The sequence below is a fragment of the Gracilinanus agilis genome, chromosome 4, assembly GCF_016433145.1.
Source record: "Gracilinanus agilis isolate LMUSP501 chromosome 4, AgileGrace, whole genome shotgun sequence".
Lineage (NCBI taxonomy): Eukaryota > Metazoa > Chordata > Mammalia > Didelphimorphia > Didelphidae > Gracilinanus > Gracilinanus agilis.
The window spans coordinates 373,045,475-373,061,029 of record NC_058133.1 but is presented as its reverse complement, the minus strand read 5'-3'; positions in this window follow the sequence as shown (position 1 = coordinate 373,061,029).

Genomic DNA, 15,555 nt, shown 5'->3' with positions numbered 1-15,555 from the left:
ACTTCCAGACCAAGGCAAAGATATTACAATCTGCTAAAAAGAAACAATTCAATAACATGGAGAAACAGTCAGGATTACACAGGACCTGGCTGCATTCACACTGAAGGACCAGAAGGCATGAAATATGATATTTCAGAAAGCAACAGAATGGGGCCCACAACCAAAAATCAACTGCCCAACAAAATTTAATATATTTTTGCAGGGAGAAGTGAGGTCATTTAATAGAATATTAATAGAATATTTAATAGAATATTAAATAAAAGAATATTAACAGAATATTAAAATTTCCAAGCATTCCTGAAGAAAAAAATCAGATTTAAATAGAAATTTTGTTGCCTAAATATAGAACTTAAGAGAATCACAAAAAGGTAATTAAGAAAAAAAAGAAAATTTGAGCAACTCAAAAAGGCCAAATGACCAATATTTCTATATGAAAAGATGATATTGGTAACTCATAAAAATTGTGATTATCATCTGAGTAGTTAGAAGAAGTATACTTAGAGCAACGTTTGGCAACCTTTTTGGCCATGAGAGCCATAAATACCTGAGGAAGGAGGAAGATGGAGGCAGAAGGCCCTGGAATATGGGGCAAGGGCTGAAGGGCCCCCTGGGGTACATCCTGGGGCTCTGCCCAGACTGGCCCATCAGGAGGTGGAGCCAGATATGGCTTGAAAGCTATACATTGCCAACCCCTGACTTAGAGTATACAGTGGTAAACTGTATAGGATTATATGACAAAAAATATATAAAACTCATAGTAAAAAAATGAGGATAATACTAAGAGAAATGGGGAAAGAGATAAAATGGGGTAAATATATGTCATAAAGAAACTTGGGGGGCAGGGCAGGATAAGAACAATATAATAGAAGTTGGGGACAGGTAATACTTAAATCTTACACTGATTGGAATCAGCTCAAAGAGGAAAGAACAGTCAGATCAAAAAGACAGAGAATTGTATTTTGCCCATTAGAGAAGTAGAAGAGTAATAAACAGGCTGGTGGGGAGGAGAGCAATACAAGTAAGGAAGAGGCTGGTGGAGGTCATTTAAAAGGCACTATAATAACAGGGGAATGATAAGAAGTGGGGGGATAAGAAGGGGAGTAACATTAGGGAGCACAAAGGAGGGAGATTGACAAAGATAAAAAGGTAAAAGGGATAAAGAGAAAAGGTATAATTAAAGGAGGAAGTCAAAATGGATAGGAATACACAGACAGTAATCATAAATGTGAATATGAATGATATGAACTCACCCAAAAAAGGAAGCAGATAGCAGAATGGATTTAAAAAAAAGCAGAATCCTACCATATGTTGTCTACAAGAAATGCACTTGAGGCAGGTAGACATACATAGGGTAAAGGTAAAGTGTAGCAGAATTTACTAGACTGCAACAAAGATAAAGAAGGCAGAAATAGAAATTATGGTCTCAGACAAAGCTAAAGTAAAAATAGATTTGATTAAAAGAGATAAGGAATGTAATTACATCTTGATGAAAGGCAGCATAAATAATGAAGAAATATTAGTACTCAATTTATATGCACCAAATGGCATATAAAGGAGAAACTAAAGAATTTTAAGGAGGAAAGAGATAGTAAAACCATACTAATGGGGGACCTCAACCTTCCCCTATCAGAACTAGATAAATCAAATCAAAAATAAATCAGAAGTCAGGGAAGTGAATCAAATATTAGAAAAATTAAAGCTAATGGATATCTGGACAAAAATAAATAGGAATAAAAAGGAATATACCTTCTTTACAGCAGCACAAGGCACATATACAAAGATTGACCTGTACTAGGGCATAAAAATATTGCAAACAAATGTAGAAAAGCAGAAGTAATGAATGCATTTCTTCAGATCATAATGCAATAAAAATCATAATAAGGGCTCATGGAAAGGTTAATTTTAAATTAATTGGAAACTAAATAATCTAGTTCTTTTAAAACTGGTAGGTGAAAGAACAAATCAAAGAAACAATTACTGATTTAATTGAATAAAATGACAATGAGGAAACAATATATTAAAATCTATGGGATACAGCCAAAGCAGTACTGAGGGGAAAATTTATGTCCCTGAGTGCAAATATCAACAAATTAGAGAGGGAAGAGATCAATGAAAAGAGCATGCAACTTAAAAAAAAAACTAGAAAGGGAACAAATTAAAAATCTCCAGATAAAAACTAAATTTGAAATCATATATATCAAAGGAGAAATGAATAAAATTGAAAGTAAAAGAACAATTTAACTAATTAATTAGACTAGGAGCTGGTACTTTGAAAAAATAAATAAAATAGAGATAGTACTGGTTAATTTAATAAAAATAGAAAGAAGAAAATCAAATTAAAAGTATCAAAAATGAAAAGGGCAACCTTAACTCTAATGAAGAGGAAATTAAGACAATTATTAAGAGCTATTTTGGCCACTTACATGGCAATAAATATGACAATCTAAGTGAAATGGATGAATATTTATAAAAACATAAATTCCTATATTAACAAAAGAAGAAATAGAATACTTACACAATCCCATCTCAGGAAAAGAAACTGAACAAGCCATCAAGGAAATCCCTAAGAAAAAGAAGCCCAGGGCGAGATGGATTTAAAAGTAGATTCTATCAAACATTTAAAGAACAAGTAAGCCCAATACCATACAAACTATTTGACAAAATAAGCAAAGAAGGATTTCTACCAAATTCCTTTTATGATATAAATATGGTACTGATCACAAAGCCATGCAGACCAAGAGAAAGAAAACTACAGACCAAATTCCTTAATGAACATGATGCCAAAATCTTAAATAAAATACTAGCCAAAAGACTACAGCAAGTTATCACAAGGATTATCCACTATAACCAGGTGGAATTTATACCAGGAATGTAAGAATGGTTTAATATTAAGAAAACCATCCACACAATTTACCATGTAAATAGCCAAACTAACAGAAATCACATGATTATCTTAACAGATGCAGAAAAAGACTTTCACAAAATACAACACCCATTTCTATTGAAAACACTAGCAAGTATCGAAATAGATAGTCCTTTCCTCAAAATTATAAACAGCATATATTTAAAACCATCAGAAAGCATCATCTGTAATGCTTATAAGTTAGAAGTCTTCCCAATAAGATCAAGAGGGAAGCAAGGATGTCCATTATCACCTTAATTATTTAACATTATACTAGAAATGCTAGCAGTAGCAATTAGAGAAGAAAAAGAAATTGAAGGGTTTAAAGTAGGCAATGAGGAAACTAAACAATTACTCTTTGCTGATTATATGATGGTCTACTTAAAGAATCCCAGAATATCAACTAAAAAGCTATTGGAAATAATCAACAACTTTAGCAAAGTTGCAGGATACAAAATAAATCCACATAAACCATCAGCATTTTAATATATTTCCAACACAACTCAGCAGCAAATGAGTATAAGTTTTGAACAATGATACATGTATAACCTAGTGGAATTGCTTGCTAGCTCTGGGAGGAGGGAAGGAACAGGGAGAGGAAAGAATGTGAATCATGGAAACATAGAAAAATATTCTAAATAAATTAATTAATCAATTTTTTAAAACTATATACCAAACCTTATACTATGCACTATGCATAGCAGAACAAGGAAACAAGATGGTCTCTGTTCTAAAGGATGTCACATACTAATGGGAAAAATAACATAAACAGAATAAGAGAAGAATGGCTGGTGGTAGTAGTGATAGTAGTGGTGTAATGGTGAAAATTAAAGGTTGGATAATAATTTTATGAAATTATGTGGTTGACAATATTTATTATATCTCAAGTAATAAATTTATTTTCAAAATAGAGGGGAAACAATAAAATAAAGAAATATGAAAAAGGTTAGAGAAAATGCTTAGAATAGCCCTCAGCCAGGAGGGCCAGTTGTGAGTAACCATAGAGGCACCTTCAAGATGGAAACTAGTCTTTCCAGAAACTAGGAAAGGAGTGTTGTGAGGAAGATTAGATTAATTATTGATTAAGAATTAAGGTTCATCTAGCAGGCTGGAGCTGGAACATTCTAGGATAGAATGAAGGAGGAGGAAGTGTGTGTGCCCTGAGAGAGGACTCCATTAGTGGTGGGCAAACTGTTGCCAGTCCAGGGAGATCTCAGACCCTGCTTCCTGATTTCCTTGGGATCCTGACTGGAGGTGGATTTCCAGCAACAACAGAGCAGCACCAAGAAAAGGAGAAGCTTGGGACCTGGTGGACAGTTTCTCAAGCACACTCTTTCTTCTTGGATATCTTGGACCACCTAGGATTTTGGCATCCTGTGAACCTCTTTGGAAAGCTGTGAGAACCCTCAAAGACACCCCTCTGATCCATAGCTGTGCTCCTCCACCTAATTCAAGTTTGTGTTGATTCAATCAAAAGGTGGACAAAGGAGAGTTAATCCTGTCTTCACAATCTAGTTAGGTATTGAAGTTAGTGTTAACTCAGGATAGACAATAGAGTAAAGAATTCTCTTTCACAGTGGTAAAGCATGATACTATTTGGGGGCAGGGTGGGGGAAGGGGGAGGAAGGGAATAAGACAATCAGGGTAAAATTGGAATAGACTAGAGTATATGCCTTGAGGGAAGGGAGCATTGTAGCTAAGACTTCTAATGATAAGGAGTATCTGGGCAAAGACTCAGTGATTATCAAGTCAGTCTCAGGCTGGTAACACCTCACTGTGGAAAGGCAATTAGGGTGGAGTTGGAGAAGAGTAGAAAATATGCTGGGAGAAAATATATTAATATTGATTTTTTTCTATGGTATTTTAAACATAATATAGTTTTCCTCTTTATCGCTATTGACATTTTGGTTTTTTATTTCTAGTTTGCTAGTATAACGGCAAAGTCTGTTATTTGAACTCTCCTGATATGAAATAAATTTTCTCTGATTTCTCATTTTAATTGTATATGTATCTTTGTCTTTTAGATGATTTCCTTGTAAATAGGTGAAATGTGTTTTATTTTATTATCAGTTCTGTCATTTTCTAATAATATTACATGATTTAATACATTTTTATTCAAGGTTTCGATTGTTACATTTGGATTTTCCTACTTTCATTTCTCTTATATAGATTTTTACCCCCTTCCTTAAGTTAGGTTTTGTCACAAAGGTTAGTTTTGTTCATGCTGCTGATATCTAAACCATTCATTTGGCACTTTGCTTTGTTGACTTGTAATTTTATCTTTTTATATATATTTTTTATTTTATCAAATAAGCAATCAGCCATTTGTGGACAATGACTTGCCTTATACTTTGAAACTCTAATCTAGTCAACAAAAATTTATTAAATACATACAGTGTGTGTATGATAAGTGTATAGCAAATAGAGAACCAGTCTCAGAGTTGTAACCTGTGTTCAAGTCTAAGCCTTGATAATTATTTTTTGTCTCCCTGAGAAAACTGTTAACCCCCTAATGCTTCAGACAACATTTTAAGATCCGTAATTTACAGAATACTTGCTTTGGCAGAAGATCCGCACCAGTCTGGATCCTTCTTTAGAGTTGGGAGATAGATCTGTGCAATTTATGCCATACATCATTTCTGAATCAACATTATATATAACTGATGCTATCTTTCACATGGTGATAAGGACAATCATGAAAATTTCCTAGGAAGGAAGTAAAATATTTGCTAGGAATTATCTCAGGCATTCAAAGTCACATAAGTAATTAATAATTATATTTAAAAAACAATTCCATAATCTCCTCTTCTCTCCACTCGAAAAGATTCAGTCCACAATGAACCCTTGGAGGAGAGTTTGCATTTCTTCATAAGAAGTAAATTTTGACTTGCAGACTTTTCTAGGTACTAGAAAAAATTATAATACTGCTGTATCCAATGGCAAGGCAAAGTTGTATCTCAGGCAGATTTTCAGAACTGAGAGGAGAGGTTTTTCCATTGTCTCTTAGTTTAAAAAAATAAACATATGCAAAGATGCCACTACCATAATAAGATTAGTTTGGGAAATTATTAAATGTTCTCATTTCTCTGCCAAAGAGCCCTCAGAAATTCACAGCTCATTAGAACCTTCAAAGTAGTTAATAAACAAAGCTTACTATTATTGCCTAATTAAAATATATCTCATTTCAACATTTTATTATCCACAATTAAGATTCTTCTGCTTGTAGAGGTTATATAAAAATTACTATTCTGACTTCCTTTAATTGCAAGTTTCACAGGGTAGCTCTGTCATATCAAAACACATAGAAATTGGAGTTGAAAAAATATGTCATCTACATTTCTAAGATTGTTGAAATAACTAAAGAATAATCCTGAGGATGCAAAATCATCTCTTTAGTTAAGATATTTTAGCTTTTTATGTTTAATCTCTGATTCATTAATATAACTATAAATAGGAGAGCTATATTATGCTTTTAATTCTTTGACCATCTTTTTGTAAACACCCAAATTTAAAATTTTTATATCATTATACTTTGTTTTCTCATTATCTTAATTTTTGAATATGCCCTTTCCCCTTTCTGTTACTCAATAACCCACTGGTAACAAAATAAAGAGTTCTCATTTTATTAGTCATCTACTTGTGCCTTGTCATTAAGAAAAATATTAGCTAGCAAGACAAACACAGGAATATCATACAAAAGGATATGCTATCTTTTGTACTCGTAGTTTGCCACCTCAGCAAAGTAAGAAGAGTTGCCTTTTTTTCATTTTTGTTCCAAGATCAACATTGATCATTATAACTATACAGCATTCTATTTCATTTTACTCTTGTTTATAACATATGTAGTCTTTTTTAAACCCTTACCTTCCATCATTAAATCAATATTGTGTATTGGTTCCAAAACAAAAGAGAGGTAAGGGCCCGACAATGGGAGTTCAGTAAATTGCCCAGGGCCACACAAATAGGAAGTGCCTGAAATAAAATTTAAATCCATGACCTCTCATCTCTAGGCCTGGCTCTTAATCAATGGGGCTACCTAGATGCCCCACAACATATATATTCTCATCTTGCTTCTGTTTACTTCTACATCAGTTCATATAAGTCCATGCGATGTTTATTTCTTCATTTTTTGCAGTTAAGTTATATTCTATTTGATCCATGTACCCACAATTTGTTTGATGATTTATCAATGAATGGGCATCAGCTTTGTTTTCCTATCTTTGCTACCACCCAAGAATATTTCTATAAATATTTTGATTTATATCCTCTTGTACATAACAGAGTATGTCTACCATTAGAATCTCTGTGCCAAAGGGAATGGATATTTATTTTATTCACTTGTTAGAGCATATTCCAAATTACTTCTCAGAATGGCTACACTGATTAGCAGTTCCACTAACAGTATATTAATATGTCTAAAGTTTCACAGATTCTTCCAAAAATGACTCAATATTTTATCACTCTGATCAATTTGCTGAATGTGAAATGTAACACAAATTGATTTATTTTGTAATTTCCATAATATTATTCAGAGTAAATGTTCATATTTTAATAAGGACTTCTTTTCTGTCCATTTGTTTATGTCCTACTACTTGTAAAAGTAAATGTGGAATAAAAATATTGGGAAAATAAAAATAAGGAAAATACATGAAGATATGAAAGAAAAGAATAATACATACTAGATTACATTAAAAAATAACAGCCACAAAATCAAGATAAAAAAGTGTCAAAGTAAAACAAACCTTATAAGAACTCAAAAGCAGAGGATATCTATATTCATATAAATATACATATTAATATATATATGCATATATATAAAACAATCTATACATTTTTAAGCAAATTATAAGCAATATATAGTTTCTGGTTCTACACATAATTTTTTCATTCATTTAAATATTTTTTGGAGGTAGTAGTAATTAGGTATATAATTTTAAAATTGGAAAAAATGGCCTTTGAGCATACATATTTATAGTTATCTATATATCATGTTTGTGAATGTAGAGGGGCAAAGAGAGACAGGGAGAGAGAGAGATTTTTAAAATTGAAATGAATGTTTAATTTTTATTTTTTCTAATTCATTAAATCTATTAATGCTTTAATTAGTTTCTTTTTTTCTAAATGAAATAATACTTCATCAGAAAATGATAATTTTCTCTTTATTTCCCAATTTTAAATATATAATTTCTTTTTCTTCCCTTATTGTTATGATCACCATCCTTAAAACTAAGCCAGATATGAGCTTTATCAAACCTTTAGGCCTGAGGGATTGTGGGTAGATGGCAGAGTAAGCTATGAGACTACTTTTTCTTTCTGAATTCCCCCACAAACAATCAGAAATAACTCCACAAAATCAATGCTAAAAATGTCAAAAACAGATAAGAGTTAGGAGTAAAACTGAGCAGCCAAGGGACAAATGAGGAAGGTTTCTGACTTCCCTTGTCTCAGTCTCACCAGATAGCACAACACCTCTGACTAAACACTACAGAATCTACAAGGGACAACCCCTGGGTGCAGTACCTACAGTCTCACCTTGCCTACTAGACCTGGGAGCTTATATAGCAGATATTGGTGGAGTCAGCAGGAATCAAGCCCTGGGAGCAATTGTGTGGGCTGCAGCCTCAGCCCCAAAGATTCCCACTCATAAATAGCCAGGGGCTTACTGCTGAGGAGGGAAGAACTTTGGGGGTCCAAGCAACCAGATGCATGCTCTATCCCAAGCAGTGGCTACAAAAGAGGAAGAGTGAGGATGCAGCACACACTGTTGAATGCCATAGGGGCTAGGGCCCTGTCAGCTGGGGTCACTCCCAGGTGAGTGGAATCTCTGACTGATGTCACAAGAGGGAGGTGAGCTGTCTAGAGCACCTGAGGTCAAGCACAAATTGGGTTAGGGGTGGTGGTTAATTGAGGTGATAAGGGAAGAACTCTAAGGACAAGTTAATGAAAGGATTTTTAAAATCAAATTTATATCTAGAAATAGAAATGTAGGGTTTGGGGGATAAAGAAGGAATTTTTTGAAAGAAAGGTAAAATAAGAACTAAATGGTAAGAGACAATGAAGGGACATATTGAAGGGTGGGCTAATTTAGAACTAGAATGACAAAGGGGAGAGGACAAGGGAAGAGTTCTAAGAAGTGTGAATTGGAGAGATAATAGACAGAAGAAATTGGATTTCTGAGGAGGCATGGGGTGAAAAATTAGGAAGAGAAGAACAAGCAGTGATTAAAAATAGAATGGAGAAACATTGTACACAGAGACCAATACACTGTGGTAAAATTGAATGTAATGGACTTCTGTACTAGCAGCAATGCTACGACCCAGGACAATTCTGAGGGAATTATGGTAAAGAACGCTACTCACATTCAGAGGAAGAACTGCAGGAGTGGTAACACAGAAGAAAAACAACTGCTTGAACACATGGGTTGAGGCAGACATGTTTGGGGATGTAGACTCGAAACTACCACACCAATGCAACTATCAACAATTTGGAAATAGGTCTTGATCAATGACACATGTTGAAATCAGTGGAAATACACATCAGCCATGGAAGGGGGGGGGGGGACCTGGGAGGTGAAGTCGAAAGTAAGAGCATGAATTATGTAACCATGTTAACTTTTCTAAAAAATAAATATTAATAAATGTTTAAAAAAATAGAATGGAAAGAAATACACAACTCCTTACCTACCCTCCAGTTTCTTAATATGTACACCCTTCTAGGTATCCCTTTCTTTACTCATCCCATTGCTTTCTTTTCTCTTAACCTACCTCCCTTCTCTTAGATCCTTAGTGCTTAAGGGGATTCAGTCCCTCCTTTATTCTATATTTGTGTTGGTAAACCTATGGCATGTGTGCTGGAGTGTACCAGAGTGTGCTAGAGGGGGCTGTTCCCTTCCCCTTCCCGACATGAGCCTGAGGACATTCTCACAAGACTTGCCTGCCTCTGCCCAGCAGCCCAATGGGATTGCTTCCTCCCTCCCCTGTCGGGGATAAGTGGGTGACTCACATGAAGTGTGAGAGTTGCAGTTTAGCACTTATTCTCTAAAAAACTTACCTTCATTGTCCTATACCTTCACCTTCCTGTTTCTCTGTACATGAAAAAGACTTAATCTTTTAGTTTTATATATTGTTCCTTCTTTTAACTCAGATGAGGTGTCCTAATACTAGCAGGCTCCACTTGTCTTTTAACTAGATAAAGCTAACCAAAAAAAAATAAGAAAAAAGTAGAAAATATGAATAGAATCTTAGATCAATTAAAGATAATAGATATCTCAAGAGAATTGAATGGGAACAAAAAAAAGCTTACCTTCTTCTTAGTGGTACCTGATACCTTTATAAAAATTGACCATATATAAACTTTATAGTTACAAGATGGAAAGCAGAAATATTCAATGCATCCTTTTCAGGTCATAATGTAAGAAAAAGTATATGATGATGGACCATGGAAACAAAACCTGAAAACTAATTGGAGACTAAATAACTTAATCTTTAAGAATGAGTGAGTTAAAGAACAAATCACAGAAACAATAAATAATTTCATTAAAGAAAATGATAAATAATGAGACAATATACCCCAACCTTTAGCAAAAGCCGTTATTAGAGAAAAATCTATATCTCTAAAAGCAAATTTTAATAAAATAAAGGAAAATGAATTGGGAATACAATTTTTATTACTTTTATTTATGTATTTATTTATTCATTCATTCATTCATTTATTTATTTTTAAACTCTTAACTTCTATGTATTGGCTCTTTGGTGGAAGAGTGCTAAGGGTGGGCAATGGGGGTCAAGTGACTAGCCCAGGGTCACACAGCTGGGAAGTGGCTGAGGCTGGATTTGAACCTAGGACCTCCCGTCTCTAGGCCTGACTCTCAATCCACTGAGCTACCCAGCTGCCCCCCGGGAATATAATTTTTTAAACTAGAAAAAGACCAAATTAAAAATTCCCAAATAAATACCAAGTTGGAAATATTAAAAACTAAAGATGAGATGCTTAAAATTGAATGGAGCAAGCAAAGCCATTGAATTAATAAGTAAATCAGGGAGTCTATTTTATGAAATTAATAAAATAGATAAAACATGGGCAATATGATTTTTAGAAAGAGAGAAGAAAACTAAATCACTAGCATTCAAAATGAAAAGGGTAAATATACTACCAATGAAGATGAAATTAAGGCATTTATTAGGGGTTGTTTTGCTCATACACATATACAAACAAATTTAGCAATATAAGTGAAATTGAAGAATACCTACAAAAAGTTAAATTGCCTAGTTTATCAGAGGGGAAATAGTATATCTAAATAAAACTTATTTAGAAAAAGTAATTGAAAAACCTATAAATGAAATTCCTAAGAAAAAAGCATGAGGACCAAATGGATTTACAAGTGAATTCTACCAAATATTCAAAAATCAACTAAATCCAAAATTCAAAAATTATTTGAAAAATCAGGTAGAGAAGGGGTTTTACCAAACTCCTTTTATAAAACAAATATTGTGCTGATGCCTAAAATAGAAGAGCAAAAATAAAGAAAATTATATATCAATTTCATTAATAAATATGAGTGCAAAAAATCTAAATAAAATACTAACCAGGAGACTACATAATATATTACAAAGATTATACATTGTGACCAAGTAGAGTTTATACCAGGAATGTAGAGATGGTTTAATATGAAGAAGATTTTCAACATAATTGATAATATTAATAAAAAGTAATACAAACCATATGCTATCTTAGTGTATGCAAAAATACCTTTCACAAAGTGTATCACTCATTCCTATTAAAAACTCTGGAAAGCAAAAGTATTAATGGATTTTTTTTTCTTAACATGAGATGAAGTATCTACCTAAAACTATCAGGAAGTATTATTTGTAATGAGGATAAGCTAGAAGTCTTCCTAAAATCAGGAGTGAAACAAGGATGCCTATTATCACCAATATTATTTAACCTAGTATTAGAAATGCTAGTTAGAAACCTGGTATTAGAAATAACTATGAGAAGGAAAAGAAACTGAAATAATCAGACTCGGCAAAGAGACAATAAAACTATCTCTTTTTACAGAAGATCTGATGGTATATATGGAAAATCCAAGATATATAACAAAAACATTAATCGAATTTATCAATAATTTTGGCAAAGTAGCTGAATTTAAAATTAATCCACATAAATTATCAGTATATTTATATATTACTATATATAGCTAGAAAGAAATATTCCATTTAAAATAATCATATGTAGGATAAAATACCTGGGATTATGCTTGCTAAAGAGACTCAAGAACTACTTGAACATAATTATAAAACTCTTTTTATACAAATAAAGAAGTAGGTGTCAGAAACACAACTTACTTCCTTCTAAAATATCCTCTCAGTTATACTGTATATACATATTATTTGCTTATTATTTTCTTATATTTGAATGTGAGTTATCTCTATAAATGTAGCTAGAAGAAATATTAGGTATACACATAATAATACCTATACACACATATAAATATTCTTATTAATATGGCACTTTAAGTTTTATAAAGTACTTTCTTCATAATAACCCCATTATTATTATATCTGCTATCCCAGGTTGCCATTTATACAAATAATTATATATCATGGGTTTTTATATTTGAAAATTACCAATATATTATGAACATATAATTTAATCTATAATGAGAAAATTTTTGAGATATATTATTATATATAATATTAAATATGCATAAATAAATATGTTAAAAATAATAAAATATTATGTTAAACAGAATGTCTACGTTGATGAAATCATAGAACCAAAGGTCATGTTATAAAAAACCATTTCTGTATAAATGTACATATATAGATATACATATACATATATATAGATATAGATATAGATATACGCACATAGATAGATAGATAGATAGATAGATAGATAGATAGATAGATACCTAAATACACATGACTTCATTAGATCTCTGATTTCATCAATGCAGGCATTCTATTTTAAGACTGCAGTTCACCACTTTGCCTTTGCCTATACTGTGGAGCTAGATGAATAGAGCTAAAAATCAGGAAAACATGAATTCATATCCATACTTATACCCTTACTAATTGTGACTTTCAACAAGTCACTTAATCCCTATGTGTCTCAGTTTTATCATCTACAAAATGTGTAAAAACAGCACCTATTCCCTAGGTTTGAAAACAATATATTATTTGTAAAGTAATTTTTAAACCTTTGAGTGCTATATAACAGATAGCTATTATTATGTTAATCAAAAATTAGCCATTTTAAGTTTGACTAATATTCTGGGATCTTTTTTTTTTAACTTCTGTTAGATAATGGAATTGAATTAGGTGACCTTTAAATATAAAAATGAATTACAGACAGGCATTTATTAATCACTTACTATATATAAAACATAGCCTAGTATAAACTATTTGTTCATTGACCTTTGTATGATCTTCAACTTTGATTCTTTGAAAACTGATTTATTCCACAACACAGCAATGTGGTTCATATGATCCCTTTTATGATTTTTAAAATTATAACTAACTCTCATTCATATGTATTAATAGAGGACAGGGACTTCATAGATAATTACCAAAATCTCAGTTTTTCCAACAGTTGTAAATTTTCATCTGAACTGTTAAAAATATGTCAACCAATTTGTTTCTTCTCTCCTTATATCTGTCCACATTCTATTATAAGCACTAATTATAGAAATTATTTAGCAGGAAGTCATAAGGAGAAATGGCAAAGGGTTTAGATAATCAGAAAACAAATGCAGTAAAGTCTGTAGTCTAGAAGATTTCTTTCTGTCCATGCTGGAAATCTCCCATTATATTCATCTCCTAAAACCACTTTTGTTTTTCAAAGAATTCAATATGCTGTGTAATTTTATTTGAAGCTGAAATTGGCAGATCTGTGCTGTCTTAAAGTTATTCAACTAAAATGAGTAATGTAATAATAAGGAGAGCCAGCCACCAATGTTAGGGATGGAGGGGAGATAGAGAAAGTCTATGATGGGGTGATACTCTCTTCTAGCTCTCTCCTCACACCAAATATACACTGCCGAGAATTTGAGGGGGTGTCACCCCGAAATTGGGTGACCTGAATGGTCATGCTGCCCCACAGGAGTTGGGGGAGAGGCCTCTCTATAAGATGAGGTATATGGTACCTTAATCTGATTCTGAATGATGGCGGGGTTCATGCAACCCTTCCCCAAGGTCAGGCAACTTCACAGCGGGTGGTCTGGCTCCAAGCTGGAGGCAACCAGACCAAGCTGTGACTTCCCTCCCCATTGTTGTCTCTCAGGCACTGTGGGATGCTATCTGACTAATGAATGACTTTTATTATTTGCAATTTAGGGGTTGGGGAAAGGGGTGAAGGGCAGAGAGATTTTGGGGTGCCCTCTTCCCTATTTATATGGGTCCATCACTTGTGTGGGAACCTTTGGGGTTCTCACTCTGAAGATTCTTCTCCCCCCCTTCTCCTTCTGTTTCTATTTCTATTTCTATCCTTTCTATAATTGTATGTTAAACCATTGTGAGAGGGAAATTTAAAATATTTAAGGTATGGTGGTCTCCAGGAATCAGATTAGATTGATTCAATAATTGAAAATAGAAGTCAGGATGGCTTTTATAGAAGTTTATTTACAATTAGGAAGGTTGAAGGTAGGGAAATAGAGAGAGAGAAACTCTGGCCCAGATCACTAGAGGTCTGGACTGGGTGAGAATTTAGAGGTTAATTAAACAAGGCTATTAGACACAAGGTCTTTGATGATTAGAGAGGCAAAGAAGCCTCCTTGAGAGTAGAGACTCTAGAAATGCCAAGGGAGGCAAAGGGAAGTCAGCCTAACTTACCCATGTGACAATTCAGAGGGAAGCCACCTGAGGTCTCAGCAGAGATCCTTCAGCACCCAAGTTCAAAGTGCCCAACTGCCTTCACAGGAAGTTACCATCATATTTGAAAGGTAGCATCTTTTGTCACTTCCTGTATCCACCTCTAATTCAAGTGGACAAATGGCAGCCTCAACACTGTTTTGGACTGCCCCAGGGGCAGTCCCTTGTTCTTGATTTGTTACTTATTATCACTTGTGGGTAACTCATCTCCTTCCCACTAAGTTGGGTAGGATGACATTATCTCTGATGGCTAGAGTCTAACTATGAATGAAGATGAGCTAATTCCATTTACACACTGGAAAGGGTCTCTCAACAAGGTTGGGTAATAGGAGAAGGAGCTTAAGAGATCGCTCCCAAAATGGAGCACCAAAACTTAGCTGACTCCTTGGTTGAAGTCTTGATGGGTGTTGACCAGGGAATCAGGGTTTCAAGGTCCAAAGAAAGATCCTCAGGAAGCCCTTAGGACTGGATTCGAGCTGAGATGTTCTCCTCCTCCCTCTCTCCATCCTCCACCGGAAGTTCTCTCCTCCTCCTTCCTCCTCCAGAGACTTCCCAGAATCCTCCTGGTATCCACTGTCACCAACTGTCAGTCACTCCTTCTCTGGCTCCTTTTGTTCCATCCTCCTTGCACAAATCCCATCCTTACAGTTACAAATTTAAAATGAGTTATTGATTTTGATTTCTGGAAACTAGAGTTTCCATTTTTAAAGAGACTAAGCTCACAACATCTTTCCTCTGTATTCTTGGAAATTCTTGGAAGTTTTCATAATGTTTTCTGGATAA